This window comes from Aulostomus chinensis, chromosome 20 (genome assembly GCF_037954235.1).
Source record: "Aulostomus chinensis isolate RoL2024-O1b breed Wild chromosome 20, RoL_Achi_v1.0, whole genome shotgun sequence".
NCBI classification, from domain to species: Eukaryota; Metazoa; Chordata; class Actinopteri; order Syngnathiformes; family Aulostomidae; genus Aulostomus; species Aulostomus chinensis.
The window spans coordinates 1,577,999-1,597,888 of record NC_141339.1 but is presented as its reverse complement, the minus strand read 5'-3'; the positions used below and the strand labels follow the sequence as shown (position 1 = coordinate 1,597,888).

The following is a 19,890-nucleotide window of genomic DNA, read 5'->3' as shown; positions in this document are numbered from 1 at the left end:
TGGTACTCCAGCTTCCTCCACAGTCCAAAGACATCAAGAGGGACCAGGTTAATCCAGACTCTAAATTGACCGTAGGCGTGGCTGGGAGAGCCAATGGTTGTCTGTCTCTATGTGTTGGCCCTGCCATGGACTGGTGACCTGTCCAGGGGGAAGGCTGCTGGGATAGGCTCCACCCCCACCACCCTCAACAGGAGAAGAGGGGGAAGATGGAGGGATGGATGGATGGATGGAGGGATGGATCATGGAGGGATGGATGGATGATAGATGGAGGGATGGATGGATGGATCATGGAGGGATGGATGATAGTGAGATGGAGTTCCACTACAGAAACATCTTAAATGTAAACTATTTATATATTGGAGCACTCCTCTGGTGCCGCAAACGTTTCTAGATCTCAGCCTGAAGTCCTAAAGAGAAAAACCTCTGTTGTGAACATGTCATGTCTGCTCCCAACATTCAGTGTGCAGTCGGCGTGGATCTGATGAGCCAGTTATGACCCTGGACATTATCAGAACATGTGGAATGCATGATTGGATAAACTTGCTGCAGGTCAGCCCAACAGGGAGCACACACACACACACACACACACACACACACACACACACCACCGCTGTGTTCAGAGTTTCCAGCGTTCACAGGCAAGCAGTGGAAAGATGTACATTTCACCTCCTTTCCTGTATATTTCACAGTGTGACCTCATCAAATTGGGAAGATGTTCAGCAGCCATTCCCAATTAAATCTGGAGAAGTAGCAGCGTGCAGTGTGGTCCAACTCAAGGGAATCTGGAGTTTGGGGAGTTTTCCTGAGAGAGCGAAGTCTTCCAGTGGCCTGCCTTCAATGTGGAAGCTGGGAAGCCTTGGCAGCGCTGCCGGCCTGCAGCCGCTCGCTCTCTTAATGGGCTACCTTTAATCCACATCCAAGCCAGAGCAGCCAGGAGTCTCATGTACTGTATGTCACCACTGGCCAGCTGCCAGCACTGAGCTCTAAATGCAGCCCAGCTTAATCCTGTTTCATTAAAAGTGCTTTGGCAAGCAGCGCGCTCCTCCAGACACAGTCCCATGGTTTAACCAAGCAGGCAGACGAGTTCAGAAGTTTCCATTTGTGATTGACTAATTATTAGCTGGAACAAAACCTGGGATCACAGTGACCCTGAGAATCCTCTCATCACCGGTGGCAGCAAACGCATCAGTGCATTCAGAGACGGCAGAACTGCTGATGCGATGCTTTTGGCTCATGTTCACACCTCTCTGTCCTGTTGGTGCTGAATGTCAAATATGGAGCTTCATTTCTAATGTCAACATCCATGCCAAGACCAGGACCCGTCGAACATGCAGCCGAGATGCTGGTCCCTCTGCAAGGACTTCATGTGGTCTTTCCTCTGGAGGAGGGAGCCGCACACGCAGGAGATTTAGGCCATTTCCTGAGTGAAGACCTCCTCCCGTGTTCTCCACTGTCAGACACTGGGCCTGGTGGTATTTGTCCCGCCTACCCTCTACTGTGATTGGACTGCTTGGTAAAAAGTGAAAGTGACGAGAGCGTTTCTTCCGAGTTGAACTTTTGTTTGCTCGTTCAGAGGCTCAGCTCCTCCCATTGCAAATCCCACTTAGACATCTGCAACACTGCCATCATCATTATGTTTCAGTGATAATTAGAAGGACCTGGACTGACCCCTCCCCCCACCTGTCCATGGCTGTGCCTGAGGCCAGCTGCTCTCCTGAAGGCGCTCACCTGACAGCACGATGGAGAAGCAGCATTTGGTTGTGAAAGTCCAAATGTTGGTGCAAGGTCTGAGGTCATCGAGGAAACATCAGAACGGGCAGAAGCATCTGGTTCAGTCGCGACTGATCACCACTCGTACGTGTTGAAAGTGACAGTTTGTCTTTGTGGTATTTGTCCTGTCCTTCCTCAACTGTGATTGGATGACCGGTGTAACAGTCAAAACGGCGACATGCTCCTTTGAGACGTTCCTGTGCTGTCATTGGGCGGAACTGCGCTCTCCCTGGAGCTGGGGAGTGGAACAACAACATGGACGCCAATGTCCTGAGCTCCTGTTTGACTTGGACCCTCACCTGTGGGGTTCAGCTTCATGCGGCCTCTGCTGCGTTCATGTCTGATCAGTGTCAATCAACCTCAGACGCTGCCAGTGTTTGGCTACCGTCTGGTGCTCAACGGTCGCCGCTGGCCTGGTTGGCTGTTTTGATATTTTTGTGGAAGAATAACGGCACTCATGTGGCACTTCATGCTCAGCTTTTTGCCCAATATGAGTACGCCATCTGGGTACGCCATCGCCACACACTGACACGATTGTCAGTGTGAACATGCGTGTGGGAGTAAATAGAAGGCAGATAAGAGGCAGGACTGTCACATGGGCAGAACCGAGTCGCTAAGCCGACATACCAGAAGGTAGGTTGGTCCACAGCTTGCTGCCCACTCAAACTTTGCAACAATAAAATTGCAGCAGTAAAAACCGTGATGTGCATAACAAGCAATACTTGGAGCTCATCTGTGAGCAGCAGGGAGGCGTACAGGCCCGTATCCTAATTTACTGTTAAGAGAATATTATTTCTGCACATGTGCAGAGGCAGTTTAGCCGGTCGTTAGCCTGCCCACTTTGAAAACTGTGGTTTGTGCAATTGAGGTTACACTTCACAATCTGGATTTGTGCTCCACACTTGGTTTCTACTCAGATACACCAGGCTGCTGACCAGCACTGGGGGGAGTAACCACTGGGGAGTGTGTGTGTGTGTGTGTGTGTGTGTGTGTGTGTGTGTGTGTGTGTGTGTGTGTGTGTGTGTGTGTGTGTGTGTGTGTGTGTGTGTGTGTAACTGAGTACCAGCCTGACGCCAGCACCACAGGGTGTCTGGTCTCAGCTCCACCCCTCATTCCCTGCCCTGAAAACACACGACTCTCCGACATATTTCGGCTGTTCTGTTAATCCCACCGATGTACGAGGCAGCGCCACAGAAACTTTCATCAAGCGACCTGTCAGCCTCCTCCAAATCAAAACTCAAGTGGATAAATGCAAACACATTCGCAGTGGGAAGCCAGTACATCCAAGGCCAGGCTCCGTCTCCTCCATGGGCGTCATTCTGCATCCCAATCAACTGCCTACATTCCACACATACGTAAAGGCGGCGCCGCGGGTTTACTGGCTTTAGATGAGAAGATGACATAAAAAACACCGGTGCAAACCTTCGCCACGATGTAATGATGCAACACCAGTCAATCAACAGCTCCAATTCAGCTGGGTCGTGTGAAATGCAGTCAGAGGATCTACAAGTGATGTGTACTTTTCTGTGGTATTCCCATCAATACTTGTTGTTAGAGGGTAGTATTCTAACTCCACAACTACAATATTCATGCAAATAAATTTACTACGGTGAAATGGCAACCTGATAAATCAGATCTGGGCTTCGCCATTCCAGGGAGGAGGGTGTCGCCCAGGTGAACACCAGCACACCCCCACCTGACGCTTAGAGCAGTGTTGCAGGCACCATGTGCCCCCCCCCCCCCCCCATCTACTGCACCTCTGGTGTGAAGATGCTGCAGCTGCTCAGTACTGCATACATGTTTATTTATTGCGTGCTTGGACGCCAGTTATCACTGTGGCAGCAAATCCATTTGTGTGCCCTGCCTTTAAAATAAAAGCCTGGATCATAAACACACAAATTTTCTTGATATTTCTGAATGCCCTCGAAACAAAAGTGATGACAATCATAAAAAATATCATTTGGGGAAAGGTTGAGAGCTCCTGATGTCAAGGAGTTTGTGTTGAAAGAGCAGCATCTGATGGGAAACTCTCCACCGCCGCGCCAGTGATGCAACTTGACCATCAGCCACGAACCCGTCTCCACCGCCGTCGGCCCGTCTGCCTCTCTGCAAACACGCACGGGCAAATGTAGCCTTGCTCGCAGAGGTAGAAATCCTCTTGGAAGCCCATTTATTGTCATTGGTGTTTGTTTAACATCTCACACATTCTTTGTAATAAAAAAAGAATCTCTCCTTAATCTGAAGGAGCCAAAACATCATCCATAGAGTTATTAAGACAGAACGAAACAATCTGCAGTCACTCAGGTTGTAATGAATTGGATTCTGACTCTGGCGAGCTCATTCTGTTGCAGCACATTTGTTTTAAATTACGTCTAGTTTTTGATTGTGTACAACAGCTGTGTATTAGAAAGTGCTTCCATATCCCAGAGAAATAATACAATGTCTGTCATTCAATATCAATGAAACCGCTCCAGGGTTTTGTTTATTGTGTCTGAGTTTCCATTCAAATGCAGAGAAAGTGGCGGCAGCGAATGCATGGGCGCCAAACAAATAGTGCTTTCCCTCCCATTTCAGCTGGGGACAGTCGGAGCAGATGACAAACGCCTCCCTCCCTTTCCTCCCCTCTCCCTGCTCGTCTGCAGATGGTGAATGCCATATTAGATGTTGTCTTTTTTGTACATCAAACCAGAGGTCACAGCTGCGCTCCTCCCCCACCAGCTGCAGATGTGTTGCCACACTTACCTGACAACAGTGCAGATGGAGCCGTTTCAAACCGAGTGTTGTTTAGCCAGAAACGATGACTCCCCCGAGACAAGCAGAGAAGCGGAATAAAGACACAAGTTTTTGTTGAGAGTTTTGCACCTATAGCAGCTGGAGCGCTGGACGTTTTGAAGTACAAATGAAAGCGGAGTGGGTGGGTGGGTGTGATGCAGATTTGTAACAGTTCAGACAATGTTGTGTAAAATAGACAAGGACTCGCTTGAATATTAATGAATTAAATGATTTATTTATGCTCCGTCTTTGACAGAGCAAAGCGTGCATGGTATCAGGCCTGGCCCACAGAGCACCGAGGGGAGAAGGCCTTGTCAGCGTTACGTTTGGTCTGCCAGATAGATTTACATGTTAAAATATGTACATACTAAAAAACACTCAGCCATTTACATGACCGGGGTGTCCCAGGGAGCCTCGGCGAGCGTGATTTCTACACCAGGAAAAGAAGACTGATAAGTTCTCCAATGCACTCCAATAATGAGACTTACTTCCCAAATTTAACAACCCCCTATTATTTCTGTGCTGTGCAAAGACTGGACGTGACTAAGACGCGGTAATGAACTCATTTGAATACAGCCTGGCCCTCTCATCAAATACCTGGTCGAAGACAGATTTACTGCAACTTTTTGTTTGTTTGTCTCTTGGAGGGAGATTCCATTGCGTTCGCCCTGTACTCACTGAAATAGTCACACATCAAAGTTGATCCCCGGATGCGTGATTGCTAACCTCGTGGGATTTACAGTGACATTACTATTCCTGCTACGGACATTAAAAATTCATGGGTTTTCAGTGAATTAGTCACACAAGAAAACCGTCAATTTTGAGGCGGCTCTCAAGCATCTACTCGTTCCATTTAGATAAATCACTAATGCAGAAGGAAGAACAAAACATCTCCACGGATTTGATTTATCTGATGCAGGCTGCTGAATTTAGAAAAATATAACAGCTTCTTCATTCATCAACGATGTTTGGTGCCATTTGCGTTTTGTCACTTCTCCAAAGTTAGAAATAATTTTTTAATCTCTTTTTCTTGCATGTCCAATGATATTTGAAGCCCAGAGAAATTAAGCCTCTCAAAAAGAATTTATACTCTTTATTAACAGGCAAAGTTTCATATAATTGCATTTCAAATAAATACACACTCTCAAAGTGCACTTGGAATACATAATCATCTTTGAAAATGATAAAAACTTAAAAAGCAAAGGCTGTTGACACACTTGTTAAATAGCCAAGTCAAGTTTACGAGGGTTTATAAAAGTATTTAAAAATATATGAATATGTAAATTGTGAAGGGCTTAAAAAGTTAAAGATATATACTGTGTACAGGGTAAAATAACAACAGCATGTACACAAGAAGTAGAAGTAGAAAAATGCTAAAAGGTCAAAGTGTTGACGTAGCTGTTCATGGCTGAAATAATCCGTTTCGTAATTTTAAAAGCAGATTCCCCTCTGTGTTTTATTTTATTTTTCTGGCTCTTTAACAGTTAATAAGATGATTGGATGAACGTGGGTTTCACAGCAATACTGCAGCACGTCAGCAGAGGGCGCACGGCGCTCAGGAGGACTGAGGACCACGGAGGCGAGGTGAACTCTGTGTCCCTTGATGTAACCGAACATTAAAGCAGTGACCCGGATCAACATGTCGCCCCGGTACCACTCGGCCCGGACGGCCATCATCCCTCACAGCGGGCGGGACACCAAGCAGAGGATGCCGTTGTTTCAGCGGGCGGTCTGACCCCCTCCCTCTCGCAAACATTCCATTCCATCCATTTCCCGGGTGAGTCAGCTTCTTAGCATTTTGCTCATTAGCAAAAAGTTGCCTCCATCAGATACTCCCTCAGCCACATGCTCTCTTTTTTTGTCATATTAGTCTCCTGTACCGAACCCGAAATGCCTGCAGCCGCGGCGCTAGCAGCTCCAGCTCAGAGTCCTAGCCGTCATGCTAACACCGTTGGAGATGTGGAACCTTGAACTTTGACGGGGTGACGAATGCTACTGATTAGCATCTTCTGCTGTTAGAAACTGTTGCTAATCGGTCTTCTGTGCTTTCTGTGCCTTTTGTGGTACCCGGAGGTTAACCGGAGGCTAGGTGAGAGTTTCCTCTCTCTTCAGGAGTACTGCAGTGCTTCAGGAGTACTGCAGTACATTGTGTTTTTAAGTGTTCCAGGAGCTAACATTTGTAGTTTTTCCATAGAAAGTTTTTTTTTTTTTTACTCATGCATCATAATTGAGTCATGGATTGAGATTCCAGCTCTCTAAACTACTTCCTTCGATTGTGGAAGAAACTGACACCTTAATGCTGAAGTTAACTGCTACTACTACTACTTCTACTACTTCGACTACTACTACTGTAAATGAGTCCTTCTCATGATGCCCTCCGCCCCAAGTGTGTGAGTGTGTGTGTGTGTATGTGTGTGTGTGGGGGGGGGGGGGGCGTAATGGAACGAAGCCCTAAGAGACAGTGAGACACCTGGGTGCCATGGGAAGGTCATGAACTAAGGAACTCTCATGTATTCCATACTTCTTTTAGTGAAGTAGGACTGAACAGTACACACACACACACACACACACACACACACAACTCTGACGTCTCTGACCTTCTTGTGCGCTCAGCCTCTCACCTCAGTTGCTTCTCTCAGCTGATTTCTGACTGGTTCATTATTATTTGTTCATGGTTGTACAGCGTGAGCTTCACCTGGCTTCTGTCACTTTATCACCTCCGTCCTGTCGTGCCGACGTTCTTCCAGTCTTTGTATTTTTTTTAATTTTTTTTAGTTCAGTTCAGTTTATTTTACAACAATTTTTTTATTTACTTCTGCGTAGACGACATGGTAGCAACTCCTGCTTCCATACTCACATCTAACAGTTTAGCAACAGTCCATGTCAGCCTCGTGGATTCACTGATGGAAGGTTTCAGAGGACAGGACATGTGGCGCCATAGCTTCAGCGCTATTAGCATCACCGTAACAACAAAGTACAAAGCAAATCATAATGGTGTCTACACTGTAATTACAGCTAGAGGACTGAATGTGGAGCACCTCACCCTCACCCTGACGAAACCAGTGATGATATCAACATGTGACCTTCAGGGAACTCAGATTCTACTTCCTGTCGATCCGTGCGTCATGTAGATTGTTGCAAATCTTTAGAGAGAATTTATTGCATGCCCACATCTGTATACAGTAGTTTGATAACAGGAGCTACTTCAAATAGACTATTGATACGTCAACATTTTAGATAAATGAAGGCGAAGGATCTCTGTTGTGTTCCCTCGATGGCGGCGCTTCATTCACATCACGAGTGGAGCGCTGCATGGCTTCATTGTCAGATGGCAGCAGAGGCTAAACTGAGGAGGCGCACATGAAGACACCATCAGGAGGAGTGTGTTAGCGGGCTAGCTGCTAATGGTGTGTGATCAGGCCTGTTGTGTCCTTCCTCGGCCTCGGAGCGCCGTTGCAGAGATGAACTCAGTTGTCTGGGGTCTGCATCTTGAAGAACCAATCATTTTCCCGCCTGTATCCTCGTCCTCCGTTTGCTCAGTCGTCGTCTTCAAACGCCAGCACAAAAAGTTGGGACCTCAAGTTGAATCTTGGCTGTGGATTCATTTCATAATTTTGTTTGCTTTTTTTTTATCATTTCACATAATCTTTCCTTTCACAGTTATTTCTGTAATTTCCTGGTTATTTCTCAGGACAGTGACTGGAAATGAAAATATCACTTGATAATTAGAAAATCACTCGACTGCAGACGGATATTAAAGTTTTGATGATTTCCAGAGGAATCTCCATAAAATAACGACTCACTTTGATCCAAGTTACTGATTCATGTATCATTAGAAAATTAATCCCTGACATGTGTTGAACTGAAGTCAGTTTGTTTGTCCAGCGGAGCTCCGGAGGCAATAATGGGTCATTGTGTGTCTGTGGTTGTTCTCTCTGCTGATGCAGTATCTGACCAGATGTAGGTAACCCCCACCCCCACCCCCACCCCCACCCCAATCAGGAGGCAGTAACCATAGGAAGAAGTGGGGGGGGCGGGGGTGTGATGATGTTCACGCTGAGACCAAGACACAGGGTTCAATGTCTCTGGATAGAACATGTGCATGAGGAGAACTCATTTATGGTTCTAAGGAAGAGGACAAGATTCTCAGTCTGCATCTGGATGTCCCAACAGAACCAAAGAATTAAGGAAGCACAGTCACATGACTAGGAACACCTGACCAGAGCCGGTAGGTGTGTTACACCTGCTAATGGTTTACTGTAAAAGACATCAAATCAGCACTGCAACTCTGTGTGTGTGTGTGTGTGTGCGCGCGCGCACGTGTGTGTGTGCGCGCGCGCACGTGCGCGCGCGCACGTGTGTGTGTGCGCGCGCGCACGTGTGTGTGCGTGAGCGCGCATTCATTGATGTTCAGTGGAGCCAGACTGGTTGTAGTCCTTGACCCCTACACTCCCTGAGGGCTGAGGTTTGGAGTCAAGCCTACTGCTGTTTCCTCCCTGCCAATCAATGCGGCCTCAGTTGCCAGGAATTCAGCCCAAGCTTCACCTTTGACCCCTGACACTGTTCTGTGGCCGGCCGTCGAGCCAGCCAGCATGGCCCGAGCCAGGCCTCAGGGGGATGGAGGTCTGTGTGGTCTGGATGGAGCATAATGCTGTAAGCATGGGATCCCTCTCAGTCCTGTTTCTGATTCCCAGGCAGACGTCCTAATTGCTACCAGTTTGGTTAACTGGAAATGTGAACCCAGGAAGCAGGACGCTGCCAAGAAGGTTTGTGCTTTGATGGGCTGCACTGGCGGAGCGGCTGGTGGTCTGCAGCAGAGCCGGCCAGGGGGCCAACGTACGTCTCCTGGTTCCTGGCTGTCCTGGTTCTACTGCAGTAATTAGGTCAACGTGGAGATATTGATTAGAAATGTAAAACATGCACCGAGTTAGCGACACAGAGGGAGGGAGGATGTAGTTCTTGAGCGTTGGACGTGAGGTCATGGTGGAGGCGTTGGCATCAGGAAACGGCTATGATGAGGAAAGACTGAGGACGCCCTCAAAGGTGGAAGAAACAGGAGAAATGAGGAGCCGACTTTTACTCCCGTGGAGTCCCGCTGAGCGGCTCAGCTGTACAACACTGAAGAGGCTGCAGCACGATGAGAGGCTCACATCGTATCGGCCATACTTATGAAGGATCATGTGACGTCCCTCACGCTCAACGCTCTTGTAGTCCCTCTGGTCCCTCGGGCATTTCCTAATTCAGCGTCCTGGCCATCATGCATCATTTGTGCTGTTGCACATAGAAACATAGGTGTGTGTTCTGTGCTCTCTGGGTGCTGTGGAACCTGAGGGAACCCCAGGGACCTTGATAGAACCTGGGGGAACCCTGCCAACAAAGCAAGTGTCAGGCAGAGTTTAGTCCTGTTGGTGTTATTGTGGCTCCAAAGCTTTTACTGAACCTCAGCTACTCCTTACCACGCTTTCAAACTTCCAGGTAGCAGGAGTTCTGTCGTCCACTTTATTAAATACGATGGCATATTTTAGATAGCAACTTTTATTATATTCAGCCAGAGTGTGTTAAATTAGCTATCTGCTTTACCGAGTTCATATCGCACACGGCCAGTTTGACAAAAAAAAAAAAGAGAGAAATTTAAATTCTATTACTTAGGCTTCTATCAACCTTCCACTTCAAATGTCCTCTGGCTAAAACGGACCGCTGCAGTAACTGATAGCAGATCCTGGATTCTTCACCGGAAATGACGGCGTGGTCACGGTAGCCGTGAAAGTTCAGGAAAAAGAAATTTGCACCAGGACTTAAAGGAACTGACTCTTAAAGTTGTATTTATTTATTTTTTTAAGAGTAGCGATAAAAATGAACCCTGGCTTTTTTTCTTGTGCAGTTTCTGCTGTGACTGGAAGCTATTTTACACACCTACATGCAGCTGCTCACTCATACCTGCGTCTGTGTGTCTGTGTCCTACCGTTTTCACAGAACTCACCTGTGACACTGGAGGAGGCTCCAGGTTCGGACTCCTGTCTGGCTAGTTTATACATTATCACAATTATCGCTGAGGGGCTGAGCATCAAAATGTCATTGTGTTGATCACATCTGGTATGCAGAGCAGGAGAGATTCTGACTGGAGCGCTCAGATCAGCAGGGATGGAAAGACTCAAATGTGAGGTGTGTTGGAGTGACGAGTGTTAGCTCAAGTGTTAGCTCAAGCGTTAGCTCAAGCATTAGCTCTGGTGTTAGCTCAAGGGTTAGCTCTGGTGTCAGCTAAAGTGTTAGGTCTGGTGTTAGCTCAAGCATTAGCTCTAGAGTTAGCTCTGACGTTGGTTCAAGTGTTAGTTTAAGCATTAGCTCTAGTGTTAGCTCAAACGTTAGCTGTGGTGTTAGCTCAAGCGTTAGCTTTAGTGTTGCATGACTCATGTCTTCAGCTAACTCCTGGCAGACAAGCCTTCCCACACCCCTCCTCCTCCCACCAATTAGCTCCAGTATTAGCATATGCACTCTCTTTGCATGAGTAACGATTGATTCCTGGTGTCATCACACAGCTGTCAGTGCAGATTAGCAAGACTAGCAGTCTGTCTTATCTTCTGTCCCTGTGTTGGATAAAATAAAATAAAATGCATCAACATCATCTTGTTGTAATCATACACAAGGAGCTTCACTGCCACTCTTGACAAGATCTCAAGCCTCTGCGGATGGAGGGGTTTATCCCCACCGAGGCCACGTGTGGACTGAAGTGTGGAGTTCCGTTGTCATCGGCACAAATGAGCGACGTAGCACTGATGTTGAGATAACATTTACCGGCTGGAGATAGTTCCTGTTTGCTTGTGTGATGAATAACAGCGCTCTGGGCCTCTGCCAGTGTAAATACGAAGAGGAAATATTTGTGCTCGTATGTTTAGTGTAAAGTGTGTGTGTGTGTGTGTGTGGGGGGGGGGGGGTTCACCTAAATAGCCTACAACTTTCAAACTTTCTTTGCATGATTTTGAATATAATCAAGAGCATCTATCAGTGTGGAAACAGATTTCCACCAAATTATTGGTGAAAAAACCCATAACACCCAATATGTAATGTATCTGACGTGATACGCAGGAGTGAGCAGTTCAACAGGATACATTCAAGACTTCTTAAGATGCTTCATGACCTGCTAGAACAAAGTGTCAGATCTGTTTTACTGCCATGCAGGTTTCCAGATGAATAGAACAGGAGATTAAAAAAAACAAAACCTCTTGATCCATAAAACCAGTGACAGGAGGACTTGCAAGTCCCGATGGAAATGCAGCAGAGTGTTTACAGTGTTACAAGCAGAAAAGTCCATGAATAAAATCCTATCCCATCCACCCGGATGTTAGAGTGAACGCTGGCGCGATTAGCTGCCGCTGCTCTCCGGTTGTTCTTTCTTAATGTTTGTTATGATTTTCTACACTGTTTGTAGCAGATCGCATAATCTGGGCGAACGCGGTACTGTTGGTCTCTACACTGGGCCCACTGTCAATTCGATCGGTTTGTTAATACCGTGTTTAGGATGTCCACGTGTCACCTGTAGCGTGCAGTGCTACACTCACCTGGTCTCTGCTACTGTGGTTCGGTGAACGTTGTCTACAACTGCCCGTGCATCATGTGGATCTACCATCTGGCTATGAGCTTTGTGTTCTGGTGGACTGTCCTGTCCGTCATGATATCCCCAGCTTCAACCCTGATCCAATACATGAGCGCGGAGCTCCTCCAACTCCGACACCACCGAACTGCTCCTCCACCTGTACTGCATCACTTCCCGGACATCTATCGCCGTTCTCACCGGAGGTACATCCACCGCGGAGCCAGACAGAGCTATCGCGTTGATGACTCCAGCGCCATAAACTCCATCTGGTCCTCCACCCGCCGCCATCCTCCGAGATACACCCGTAGGAAGGTGGACCACAGCGCGTTAGCCAGCCTAGCCAGGTCGGCTAACGTCGCCTTCTCCAACCAGCTCTGCGACGTCAAACTGGGATTATTCAACATCCGTTCCCTCACTGGGAAGGGACAACTATTGCAAGACCTCCTCCTCGACCGCAAGTATGACTTTCTTTGTCTGACGGAGACGTGGCAACATCCTGATGACTTCTCTCAGCTGAACGAGTCTACTCCTCATGGGTTTGTTTACACCTGTCAACCCCGTCTCACCGGCAGAGGTGGAGGTCTCGCGATAATACACCGCGAGACTTGGAAAGTCTCGTCTGTTTCAGTGCCTGTCTCTCAGTCATTCGAGTCTGTGGCACTACAGCTGAATGGACCCACTCCCGTTGTGCTTGTGAACATCTACCGCCCACCTAAACCAAATAAGGTCTTCATTGATGAATTCACTACATTCCTCACCCAAATCTGTTCACTCTCACCCAACATAATTCTGTTAGGTGATTTTAATATTCACATGGAGTCCAGGCGTTGGGTGAGGCCGTCTAAAAGTGTAAACCAGGTTTTGCCTTGCAAACAAACTGGAATGAGTGGATCCAGTTGGACTGACGTCAGGGTGACTGGTCTTGACTCCTTAAAGTCTTCAGCATGTCTTTTTAGAAATGGGGATTACTGTGGATTCCTTCAACTGGTTTGGAACACAGCCAGAATCCAGAAGGTGCTGGAGCTGTTCGGTGAGAACCCCACCTGGCCCTGCTGATGGTCTGTGAGCACCCTGCCTCTGAGCCCGTCAGCGCCGGCAGCCGTGTGGGTGTTGACTCTGTAGGATGGAGGCCCACAGCTGACTGTCAGTAGAGAGGGCTTGGTGGCGGGCAGCGGTGTGCTGCACCTTTTAACACCAGTGATGTCTGCACAGGAGACTGGGGTTTGATTCCAAGTCAGGGCAGGTAACATACCTCCAGTGTGTACCCTTTAGCAAGGTTAGCCTACCTCAGGATGAATGGAACAAGTGCTAGAGCCAGACCGGGGGAAACAAGATCTGCATCAGGTAATACAAGGCAACGTACTGAGAAACGGAACAACTGGACTAAGACATGGATGGACGTCAGGCAACCTGGATTTGTAGTGTTGAACAGGTGGTGCTAAGGGTGGCAGCTTGAGCCTCTTCAGGTCTGCAGCCGCCTCCATCAGCACCTGGGATCTGGGATGTGGGAAGCCGGAAGGCTCCAGAGAAGAAGATGAGCCAGGAACCTGATAGCTGGAGGCTCACGCTCCCATTCTACTTTTAGAACTCTAGGAACCACAAGTAACCCTGCATCCTGGGAGTGAAGGGTTCTAGCTGGATCATAGGGGACTAGGAGCTCTGTCAGGGATGAAGGAGCCTGATTGTTGAGGACTTTGATGGTAGAAGAAGAATTTTAAATTCTGTTCTGAATCTGACAGGGAGCCATGCAGAGAAGAGAAGCAGTCCAGGAGAGACCTGGTCTCTGCTACCAGTTCTAGTCAACACGTGGCAGCAGCGTTCTGGACCAGCTGGAGAGTCTTTAGGGACTTATTAGTCCAGCCTGGTAGGAGGGAGGTGCAGTAATCCAGCCTGGAAGTGACAAAAGCAGGGACTAGTTCTTCTGCATCTTCTTGAGCCAGGATGTGTCTGATCTTAGCGATGTTACGTAGATGGAAGAAGGCGTCCTGGAGATTTGTTGAATGTGGGAGTTGAAGGGTCCTGGTCTAAGAGAACTCCTAGGTTCCTTACAGTAGTGCTGGGGGCCAGGGTGGTGCCATCCAGGGTACCTGTCTCATCAGATCAGGTGGTCCTCAGGTGTTTGGGCCCAGCACAAGAACTTCAGTTTATCAGAGTTTAATAAAGGAAATGATGGTCCTCCATGTTTCCTGTCCTTCAGACAGGCCTCCAGTTCAGTCAGCTGGTTTGTTCCATGTGGATCATTGATGAGTTCAGCTGAGTGTCGTCTGCATAGCAGTGAACATTAATGGAGTGTTTCCTGATCATGTGACCTAGAGGAAGCAGGTACAGGGTGAAGAGGACTGGTCCAAGCACAGAGCCTTGTGGAACACCAGAACTGACTGTAGTGGTCTCAGAGGAACCTTCATTAACTAGTGCCACCTGAGATGACCTAGTAAATATGACCTGAACCAGTTTAGTGTGGTTCCTTTAATACCAGTGACAGGTTCCAGTCTCTGTAGAAGGATATGGTGGTCAATGGTATCGAAGCTGCACTGAGATCTAATCAGACCAGCACAGAGACCAGTCCCTCATCTGGTACCAGTAGGAGGTCACTGGTACCTTTGGCTAGTTCTGTTTCTGTGCTAGGATGAACCTGGAACCTGACTGAATCCTCCAATCAGCTGTTGCTGTGGAAAAGTCCCAGAGCTGTTTAGCAGCTGCTTTCTCCAGAGCCTTGGAGAGAAAAGGAAGATGTGAAGTTGGTCTGTAGTTGGTAGAACTTCTGGATCCAGGCTTGTTTTTTGAGGAGGGTTTAATTCCTGCTACTTTAAAGGACTGAGGGACGGAACCAGATACCAGTGCCACATTGATCATATCTAAGAGGGAGGGGCTAACGAGGGGAGAGAGTCTTGGAGCAGCTTAGTTGGGATGGGGTCTAGGAGACAGGTGGAGGTTTAGAGGAGGACATTATTGAACTGAGCTCATGAAGGCTGATGGGAGAAAAACTATCCAAGTGTGTGTCTGGTCCTCCAGCAGCCTCTAAGGTTCTGGGTTCAAGGAGCCATGTTGTCAGCTGATGGCAGCAGGAGAAGAAGTTTCTCTCTAATCAGGAGAATTTTGTCATTAAAGAAGTCCATGAACTCTTTGCTGCCCAGGGAAACAGGACTACTTGGTTCAGCAGAGCTGTGGCTCTCTGTCAGTCTGGCTCCAGTACTGAAGAGGAACCTGGGTTGTTCTTGTGTTCCTCTATTAGTGCTGAGTAGTCGGCTGCTCTGGTTCTACCAAGGGCTTTCTTCTAGGTTCTAAGGCCATCTTGCCAGTTTACATGGGACTCCTCCAATTTGAAGCAGCGCCATCTTCTCTCCAGTTTCTGGGTTTCTTGTTGAAGCTGTCAGGTTCCAGAACCGTACCAAGGTGCTTGTTTCCTTGGATTCATAGTTTTCTGTTTTAGTGGGCCAGTAGAGTTCAGAGTTGTTGCTAAGGTGCTGCTGCTCTATGGATAAAATGATCAGTTTGGGAGGGACTAAGGTGGACAACAGCGTCCTCTGTTACAGTGGGACATGACACTGAATTTAGCACCAATGGAACCACTTCCTTAAATCCAGGTGTGGCCTGATCAGACAAACATCTGGAAACTACAGTTTTCCTGAGTGGAGTGTAGTTGATCAGTCCAAATTCCAAAGTGATTGATTGGTGGTCTGATAAAAGCGTTCTGTGGAAACACAACCAGATGTTCAGCTTCAGTTCCACATGTTAGGAGCAGGTGGAGGTGTGGTTGTGACAGTGAGGGGGTTCATGGACAGACTGATGGACACCAGTTGAGTCTAGAAGAGAGACAAATGCAGTACCAGACTGTGGTTATCAACATCCTCATGAATACTGAAGTCTCCTCCAATCATGACTTGATCTGATTTAGAACTAAACAATCGAAACTCTGAGAATCCAGATCAGAATCCAGAGTCAGGACCAGGAGAATGGTCCTCAATAATCAATCAGTTTCCAGGCTGGAGGAGACAAACTGAGAATCAGGCTTTCAGAGGAATGGAAACTTCTTCTGGTTTGGGATTTATTACTAAACTGGTGTCAACAATGGCAGCAGCGCCACCTCCTGGGCCAGATTCTGGAGGAATGTGAGTGTTCCTGTGACTGGAGGAGTGGATTCATTCAGACGAGCATCCTCATCGTCACCAGCCAGGTTTCAGTGAGACTCAGCAGGTCAACACAACTGTCAGATATCACTTCATTCACTGGTTCAGTTTTTGGCATCAGAGGTCTGATCTTTAATATTTCGGTGGTCGTGTTAATTTTGATAAGGTTTTTCTGATTGACTCTTCTTCCAGTAGTATTGGAGTGAATAAACTGATGTGGTGGGGGCACTAAGAGGACTTCCGGATCCAGATGGACTAACTGGTGCTGGCTAACCAAGCAGACCTGGTGCTGATGGACCACCAGCAGAGGGTGGTGGTGGTGGTGATAGATGGAGTATCCAAGAGACAGCAGCAGCAGGAGCTGGAAGAGGAACTGGAGGAGATGTGGGGGGCGAAGGCAGCAGTGGTGCCACTGGCGACTGGGACCCCCAAACTGGGGGAGTGTTCTTGGAATAAATTTGACTTAACATTCATCATGTTAGGCTCCAGCCCCCCTGCGACCCTTAACAGGATAAGCGGTAGAAAACGGATGGAAATGTATTCATCGTGTTGAATCATTGCACTACTTGGTCATTCGTTTCTTCTCTTCCCGGCTTCTGTCCAACCACACTCCCTCTCACCCACACGTACACAAATGCATGGATGTTTTTATTATCATTAATATTAAACGGTGCTGCTGTGATGGATGCCATCCAGCTTGTAGAGGATAGACTTCCCCCACTGAAAACAAAGAGGTGACCCCCCTCAGCTGGACAAGCATATTTCCTGTGTTTACTGAAGCACGTATGCTGGAGCGAAAATGAACTATGATGTTTATTAGGGCGGCTTTTTGTCTGAAACATAGTTTTGCTGCCATAAATCGTTGCTCCCACACTAATTAACCCTAAAAGCATGTGTGGCGCTGCTGTCGTGGTGGTGACTCTTCTTAAACGGAGATATGGCAGTGGAGGAGACCAGTGGTCCTCATCCAGGGGGATCCCCTGGGGAAGCAGTCCAAGGTTCTGTGAGCTCATTAACACGACTGCACTGAACCACATCTTACTTCTGCCCCAGAGAATTAGTATTTCTTTCTGCTCTGTATTGTGCTTTTTAGGACACTTTTCATTTTAGTGAATTATTTATGGGACACCATGTCCACTTAAGGCTTCTGCAAGCAATTAAAATGAACATGAGAAGTCAAGAATCGTTAAGAAAATACAAAAGCGTGAGGGTGTTTGTTCATCTTTTCAAACCCACGAATGTTGTTTGGAACAGTTTGTGGTGAGTTACTTCAAAAAAGCTTTAGAGCAGCTCAGCAGCGTGTAGAACGGTCAGTTCCATTCCTACAAAACCAGCGTGAATGCAGGCGAACGAAGCTGCGTTAGAATCATGACTACGAGTCCACTTCCTCACCTTACATTTAGTAGTAAATAGCCATCAGCAGTGGCTGAGTCAGGTCTGGAAGAGGCTGTGAGCTGTGCAGCCACTCTGGGGGGCTCCGGTGTGGTTGAGCCCCCCCCAAAACAATAAAGGTATTGCTATGCTCTGTGTGCCAGCTGGCAGCAAGTTGCCATAACTTGGTAAAAACCCAGGCGCATGTTCATGTAAGCTTTTACATGTTGGCAGCAGAACCATGATGTTCTTTAATCCTGTTGTGACTGGCACCTTCCGTTACTACCCATAGTGCCCAGCTGCCAGCTTTGCATCTTCCATACACGTCACCTCTGGTTGGGATTTCATGCAGAAATAATTGCAGCTAACGGGTCTGGTGTTGCAGGTGCGAGGCGGGTTTGATCCTGTGAGGATCACAGCTGTAAATGTGTGCGTCTTGTAAAAATATGGGACCTTTGATGAGGAGTTACGGTTAAAAATGTGATCCTCTAAGAGGCCATAAAGCAACTGTAGAGGCAGTTAGTGCAGATGTGCCCGAACCGCCCTTAGCGGGAGAAAGATTGAAGTATCTGTGCCAAAACTTTGTAAGATGTCAGCTGATATTACAGGAATAAGTCTGCTCTCATGAATGTAACTGAAGGAGGAATGACACAATCCTCTGCGTCTGTTATTTTTATTTTAAGTTGAATCTCAGTGTCAACACCATGAAGGTTTATTACAAGGCACAGTCGTGTCTCTCCGGTTGCCATCGCACTGTTATGTCAGACAATTAAGATCTAATCTTTTCCACTGGCGCTCACAGCTAGCACGCCAGCCCACCGCTGATCAAGATAAGCAACAATCACTTTGATTCCTGAATTAGAGCGTAAGAACTGCCTTTCCCTTCTCCTCACATTACAAGTACACTGCAGCAGCCTTTTATCCAGCTAATATTATACTTGGCACCAGCTTCAGGTTGACATGAAAATAACAAGAGCAGGAAGTGAAAGCATTCCTCAGAATGTTTCTACCCCAACCTGGGCTTTTGTTCTGGGCTTTGCCTTTTCAATAATAAATAATGCATCTGGTTCATTAGTTTGTTCACTCGGAGGTGGACCAGGGGACTCGCTTTCCCCTCAAGGTCATAAATCACGTTGAAAAACTGTCAGGAATAGTAAGTGAGAGTCACAACATGCCTTTGCTGGCTCTGGATCACCAAATGTCAGGTTCTATAACATTTCTGCACCCACATGTCCACGCTGGCACGCCACTCTCCACTAATGATCAAACCACTGGCAAATGTGTGTGTGACTTATCTGGCAAATTGGAGTTGTTTGATTTATTTGGCTCCCAAAGCCGTGTGTCCAACTCCAAAAGGAGGCAAGTTCAGTCTGGTGGGAAAACGTTGAGGTTTTGCTAATGATGACGGGAAGCGGAGCAGCGAGGGGTCAACGGGACACAGTTGCTCCTCCTTTTATTAGCTGTTTATTCCTCGAATTATTGAAGCTGTTGCATTCAGTAACAGGACGACATGAGGGTTGGCAGCCACGTTGGTTGTCCCCTGACAATCATTTGGAGGTTGAGTCTCCGGCGCTCCGTCTGCTCGCTGTCACTGGCTCTCTATTAGCAGCAGGAATGATGCCATTCTTTCCACAGGCCCAAACCAAGATGTGTTCTCACGCTGGCTGACTGATGCCCAGCTCGCTCTCTATACACACACACACACACACACACACACGCGTGTGCGCAGGTTCATTTGGGAGCAAGATCATTCTTCCATAGATTTTTATATGAAAATAAATGTAGTTAATGTGAGTGACGTGCCGTGTATGGAAAGGCTGGGCAGACATCCAGGGAACCGATGCGACTTCCAGCAGAGTTCCGTTTAATCAAGAACACGTTCCGACCGCTGCAGTCTAGTCAGATTTCTTAGCATGATTAGCTTAATAAATCACTTCCTAATACAATAAGCAACACAAAACAGGTGTATGTTTACTCCGTGTGTCTCTCAGTGGTTTTAATGCATTTGTATTGGTGTGTGTGTGTGTGTGTGTGTGTGTGTGTGTGTGTGTGTGTGTGTGCGCGCGCGCGCACGCTTCTTGGTCTGATTGCTCAGCAGGGAGTTTTGCTCTCATTCGGAAGGCCAGAGGTTGACTCAGTGTTACTGAATCCATGACAAAAATTCAACATGAGAACTGGTGAGTGTGCCAGGGAGAAAGAGGCAGCCGGTTGGAATCGAGCAGCCTGGCCCACAAGCTGGAAATGGCAGATTTGCATTTG

General features: G+C 47.5%; 1 long non-coding RNA gene across 3 annotated transcripts in view; it reads left to right on the top strand.

Moving 5' to 3' along the window:
* Positions 1-6,077: 6,077 nt before the first annotated feature.
* LOC147242169 (uncharacterized) overlaps positions 6,078-19,890 on the top strand; it is a 30,005-nt gene continuing 16,192 nt past the window's right edge. For all 3 annotated transcript variants that reach the window (XR_015110593.1, XR_015110594.1, XR_015110592.1), the window contains exon 1: positions 6,078-6,319. This is a non-coding gene — a long non-coding RNA (uncharacterized LOC147242169). The remainder of the gene's footprint in view (positions 6,320-19,890) is intronic.